At 37.3% G+C, this 6272-nt stretch overlaps 1 long non-coding RNA gene across 1 annotated transcript in view; it reads right to left on the bottom strand.

The window, feature by feature from the left end:
• LOC106936435 (uncharacterized) overlaps window positions 1-298 on the bottom strand; it is a 5268-nt gene extending 4970 nt beyond the window's left edge. Inside the window, exon 1 of the long non-coding RNA XR_001422133.1 lies at window positions 168-298. This is a non-coding gene — a long non-coding RNA (uncharacterized LOC106936435). The remainder of the gene's footprint in view (window positions 1-167) is intronic.
• Between the last annotated feature and the right edge of the window lie 5974 nt (window positions 299-6272).

Here is a 6272-nt window from a genome sequence, read left to right as displayed (position 1 = left end):
TAGCTATGCACTGGCCACCTCTGTGGGAATTAAAGAAACATGATGCAAAAGTTTTATTTGTAGCTCGGTCACAGTTATAAAACTGAAAAAATAAAATAAAAAAAAATTAAAAAAAGAAAATATATAAAAGCAAACAGTAAAAAAAAGTAATGTAAATTTCTGCTTACCTCTTCTGCTCAGGTTGAGAGACTTCTGAGGAGTGGCTGCTGTTAGCGCAACCACTCCGACCTTTTTATCAACCGTCTCCGTGCGCAAAAGGACCAAAACAAACCAAAACAAAAGCAACAAAATAACCAGAAACAGGTTTACCCAAGCGCGCACTCACCCTTACGAGTCACCGCTCCGAGGCAGTTTAAGGAGAACCGGATGATGAAACAAAGACGGCGCTGGATGCGGTCCTACTGCTTGTGGAAGAAATTCTTCACAGTTTGCATGTCTGTGGTCTGGCTCACTGCTCCCCTCTCTTTTTATAGAGCGCTCTCCTGCCTTGTAAGTGCCGAGTGATGGTCCTAATGGGCTTGTTTTCCCTCCTTTAATATAGACTCGTCAAAAATAGACGAGTCAATGTTATTAATTCCATGGAATTAATGGGACACGCATTAAGCTCAGGGTTCCTGGCATCACCATCAAGCTGTTGAGAGGCAGAGGTGCATTTCATTTTTATGTTTCCAATTCAGTCATGGTTTTGCCACTAGTCTGTTGATATTCCAGAGAAACACTGTCTTGTTTTGGCGAAAGCTATGGAAAAGCCTTAAAATGAGTTGATATTTTATTACAGTAATAGATCTCATGTTGATGATAAGATAAGATAATTTTAATAGTTTCCCATAGGAGAAGTTTATCTTGGAAGCAGGGGCAAAACTGCAATACCACAATAAATGCCCATCAAAAAGTCCAGTAACCATGAATAAATACATAAAAACAAAACAAAACAAAAAAAGCAGTAGGCTGTACATCCCCATAACCATGTCCATTCACGTACAAACATCCTCTACATGCTACTCTTGGTCATCGTCTGGACCTCCTGTTTCTCTCTCTGTCCAGGCCCCATTAGTCTGCCATTTATCAGCTTAATGGAGAGAGGTGCAAATGAATGTTTCAGACGGCTGTATTTGCACAGGGGGACCCTGAACCTTCTCCCAGAGTTCATAAGAACGTGTTCTGATGCGAGCACATGTGACCCATCAGACAAGATGTTCTGAGCTTGCCTGATGGTAGCCTGCTCAAACAGGTGTTGTGGAGAACATAGATCCAGAGTGTTGACAATCTTACTTGCCATCTTCACCAGACTTTGAATTTGAGTTTTTAATTTGACAATAACATTTCCAAACCATCCACTTGATGCCATATCTAAGAAAAGACTCAACGGTTGCCCTATAAAAAAAAATCAACATTATCATTTTAGAAACACCACACAATCGAAGTCGTCTAAGAAAATAGAGATGCTGCTGAACCTTTGCGCATACATTTGTCACGTGTGCGCCAACTCAGATTGCTATCTATGTACGCACCTAAATATTTAAAAGATCCAACCTGTTTGATGGAGCAGCCATGTATGGCTATAGGACTCTGGTCACTGACTGATGAGGTGTTTATCTGCAGCTTATGAGAGTAAAACAAACTTATCTACAGCAGCTTTATGACTGATAAGAGACCCAGAATAACTGTATCATCTGAAAGTTTTACTATGTACTGATTGGGTTGAGAACTGACACATTGATTTGTGTACAAAATAAAAAGGGTGATAATCGTTGTCAGTTTGAGGACATGCAATTTTTGGAACTGGAATGACAATTGAGTTCTTCCAAGTATCATTCCACTAACAGTATTCATTTTAAAATATATATATTTTACTTTGAATACATGTAATTGAGAAGGGGGAAACATATGTAGAAAACAGTTATTGATAACTAAAAATAAATATAACGTAAATTTTTTGGCTTATATTTAACTTTTGACTTATTTAACGACATTCAAACAATAATCTTTGACGATACCTTGTCTTGTAAAAGTATTCATTCAGCTTAAAGTTTTCCTGTTGTGTTAATGCTGTATAACAAAAACAGGAAATATCAATAATAAATAAATACAAAGTAATAAATCATGGGCGTCAAACTCATTTTAATTTTGGGCCATTTGACAAATCTGAATGTTCTTAAAGGGGTGGTTGTGCCTGTATAGTTAAAACCAATAAAACTGTTAAAATATCAATAAATAACAGTTTTTTGCAGTCAAAATTGAAGATTTTGCGGTGCCACTTAAGAAATGTATGTATGATGTTCAATGTGACTTTTTGATTACTCGCCGTATCAATTACTTGATATCTAGTAAGGCTGAGGCTGCAACCCCAACGTTTTTGACCAATTCTGAGAAAATTTGCAATTTTGCAAATTTATAAAAAACTGGACTGGATTCCAAATTACTGATGTAATTTGGAATCTAGATGGCCACAAAAAAGCTACGGTGGGCCAGATTTGGCCCCCGGGCCTTGAGTTTTTAATCATCTCACAAAACACATAAAATGTGCAGATAAATCACATTATCATTATGCATGATATTTCTTTCTTAAATTTAACAAGCCTGCACTCTGCCGTGTTCCTAGACATAAAATTAAATACGCAGATGTTTGCAGTTGTAAAATTTCTAAATGACAAAACCTTCAAAGAGTATAAGGAACTTTCTGAGTCACTGAAACTTTGACTGGACAGTCATTCGTACATTGAAACTCACAAACTTCATACGTGCCACATTGGTAGGCATTTCAAACGAGGAGTTTTCCAATTTACTCACCAGATCATGTATGACTGAGTCAGTGACTCAAGTGACCACAATATCCTTGCTAATGTGATCGGTATGAATTATGATGTAGAAGACTGGAAATCTCCAAATGTGATTACCGTCAAAGAACAGAAGATGAATCCAGTCGATTTTTTTTTTATTCACTTGCAACGGTCATTTCCTTCATAACCGAGATTCTATGTGCACTCTGTGTGTCACAGTAAGGAAATAAGGAACTGGCCGATACAAAGTACAGACTTCACTCTGCCTCTTTCACTGCAGTCCATGTTTGAATCTACTGAATACAGTCGTGTGTTTTGAATATTGATAATTGTGATCCTCTGTGGTATTTTTGCTATTTTATCCCCACTGAAGCAGAGAAAATCACATCTGCATTTATAAATATTTAGGTAGATATTGTTGGATCAGTTGAATAAGCATTCATTCTGCCAGTTTCGTTGTAAGTTTCAATTCCAGTTTCCTCCTCTGCCACAAGTCAGCAGTTCACTGGGAAAGGAAGAAATGACACACTGATGTGTCTATCTATCTATCTATCTATCTATCTATCTATCTATCTATCTATCGATCTATCGATCTATCTATCTATCTATTTGGAGAGGGAGAGCATTTGTTTGAAGTGTAGTAGACGATTAAAGTGGATCTGATTGTTGTCTGCATCAGGATGAAAATAAACGTCCATTTCTTAGGAAAGAGGGAGTATGTTAGAGCCTCCTAATAGCCTTTTCACTGCAAATTACACAAAGGAAGCGAGTCAGTTGATTTTAAAGACTAAAGCAGAGGAATGCAATCCTTTCTTGAAATGGATATCAAATGGCCTGGTGTCTTTCTCGAGTACTCAAAGATTGGAACCAAATCCCTGCAATATTTATTTAGAATCCCAAAGTATGTTGGTTACCAATATCGTGTATAATACATTACTGGTAAAAGCTATTTTTAAAATGCAACTGAGTGCTTTTCATTCAAAGAAACTCCATCCGTGTCCGAGTGAGAGCTAAAGCAAATGCTCTGAGTGAATTGTTGGAAATAAGAGCTTATGGCAGCCCTTTCCATTAGTGAGGCTTTATTCCAACAATAAGGAATGCTGCTAAGGCAAGAGTGTGAGATAACTTTGCTGTTATAGCTTCTTCTGAGAGTCTCCGAGAACTACGTTGCAGATGTTCAGAACACCTGAACGCTGCGTCCTCGTTGAAACATTTCTTGTTCAAACCAACGTGAGAAAAAAAGTCCCTCCTTTGTGGTTGAAGTTGTGTCCTGTCAGTGATTCAGTTTCCTTCCAGACAACTGCGTCATGTAAGATGCTGTAAAGTGTTTGCAGGTGTGATCCTGTGTGCTCCTTAGTGTTTACTCCCCTGCGTTCTGGTGAACTCAGCGGTGGGCCGTCATCCACTAAACAAAGTCGTGGCAAGTCACAAACAACAAAGAACTGAGTGGGGGAACTTTATTTGTTTAGGTTGGCCTTTTCCGTTTATTGTAGGTCGCTTTGATATTGACTTCATTTTTTGTATTAAGTTTAAGTTATTTTGGCTTGATTTGTTTTATATATGTTCTTTTTGCTAAGTTTGTAGTTTTTGTTTCTTGATGTTATACGTCCCCCTTGTGGTAAGTTTTGGTAAACTCTCTCCTTTGTTCTTTTTCTCGTTTGTTTGAGATCAGTTACTGTTCAGTCGAGCTGGGCCCAAATCCTCGTTGTTTATCATTTGATTTATTTTACATTAGTGTTTGGGTCTTTGTTATACATTTTTTGCATCATTAAATTGATTCTCCCCCCTCCATTTTTGAACAGCTTTTGTTTTTCGGCTGTCAATCCCTGTGGTAAAGACTACAAAGACAAAATTACTTTAAAAACAGTTGCTTCACATGTTTCCTGCTGTGGCTAAGATGAATCAGTTGGTTACTGTCACAAACTTACTGCATCTCTGAATAGAAGCAAATGGGACAGTTTTTTTTTAACAATAATGTCCAACAAATATAAGAAATCAAAAATACTAAGTGTATTTATGGGATTTTTTTCAGTCAAAACCAGTGCCTCCATTTTCATCAAGAAGAGATTTAAAAAAAAAAAGATTGTTTCTGGTCTCTCAAAATGCTGGATCCATGTGGATGCAAAAAAAAAAGGCTGCAGATACGCCTAACTTAGTGAGCAACAATTACTTTTACATACATGTCCTCTTTCCTCAGCTAAATGTTCTCAAAGTGAAATATGTTTTTTTATTTAAATATTAGTCATTAACATACGAGTGCATTACTGCAATAAAAATATGTGTTAATTTTAACATTTACCACAATTACTCATAATAGTTTCCATCAAAACAAGACAGAGATTCTCTGGAACATCAACATGCAGGCTAGTAGCGAAACCATGAATGAATGGAAAATGTAAAAATAAAGTGTGCCACTGCATGCTGAGAGCTTGATAGTGATGCCAGGAAAACCAGGCTAGCTTTAATGTGTGTTCATTCAGAAGATGGCGAATCTGTGCAGTTAGAAGGCACTCAGTCTAAAGTCAGATGCACTTACATATTCATTGATGGTATTCCATTAAAAATCTCTTCTAGGAACACAGCTTTTTATAGTATATGGTCCATTTATGAACTATATGTTGGTAACCTCTATAAGGGATTTACAGTACATTCCATTTGACCAATTCCATGGATGTGGGCAGATCTGGACCTTTACCAGAAGTGCAGTAGGGAGAAAAAGTGGCCCAGGAGATGTGTCAGTGATTGACAATAACATAATGGCAAGGCAAAGCGAGCTAAGTTGCTGCTTAGGGGCCCTAGACCTTCATGGGACCCCATTAAAATGCTTGAATTTTAACATTTGTTCACTGAGAATTGTAACAGTTTCAGCAGAGGTACATTTAAAGATTTTAACGTCAATGCCAACTTTATTTGTAGCACATTTCCAATAACTCCTGCTGCACAAAGTGCTTCAGAAGGTATATGCAACTATGAAAAAATAAAATACATAGGATCAAATATTAAAAAGCAGCAAAAAAGCAATAGAAGAAAAAGAGAGATATTTGGATTGACGTGCTAAAAGCCAGGTCATAAAAGTGAATCTTCAAGTTTAATTTCAAGTTGCTTGACGTTCACATTTAAGACAGGCTTTGTAAGAAAACGCGGGCATTTCAAACGTCACTCGGCACATACAAAGCTGGACAGAGCCATACAAAGATGCTTTATTTCATCTTTCTCTGCTTGTAATTTTTGTTCTTTTACCTGCCGTAAGCTTCGTCGATCTTCACTAATTGCTTATGTTCTTGTAATTTGTTGTACATATTTGTGTAAATAAAAAAGAGCCATACAAAGATGGAGTGAACCGTGAACCCTGTTCTCCTACGGCGATTCGTGAGCGTGAATGCGCATGCGCGTTCATTTCCGTTACTTCGTGGGTTTTTTTTTTTAACCGTTAACACGATGGATAAAGATCCGAGCGCGAGCGAACAGCACACTTTTCTCAGAAGTCAATCA

The sequence above is a fragment of the Poecilia latipinna genome, unplaced genomic scaffold (genome assembly GCF_001443285.1).
Source record: "Poecilia latipinna isolate Pla-1442-1.1 unplaced genomic scaffold, P_latipinna-1.0 Scaffold2142, whole genome shotgun sequence".
NCBI lineage: Eukaryota > Metazoa > Chordata > Actinopteri > Cyprinodontiformes > Poeciliidae > Poecilia > Poecilia latipinna.
The sequence above is the reverse complement of the archived record's forward strand: the minus strand, read 5'-3'. Positions and strand labels throughout refer to the sequence as shown.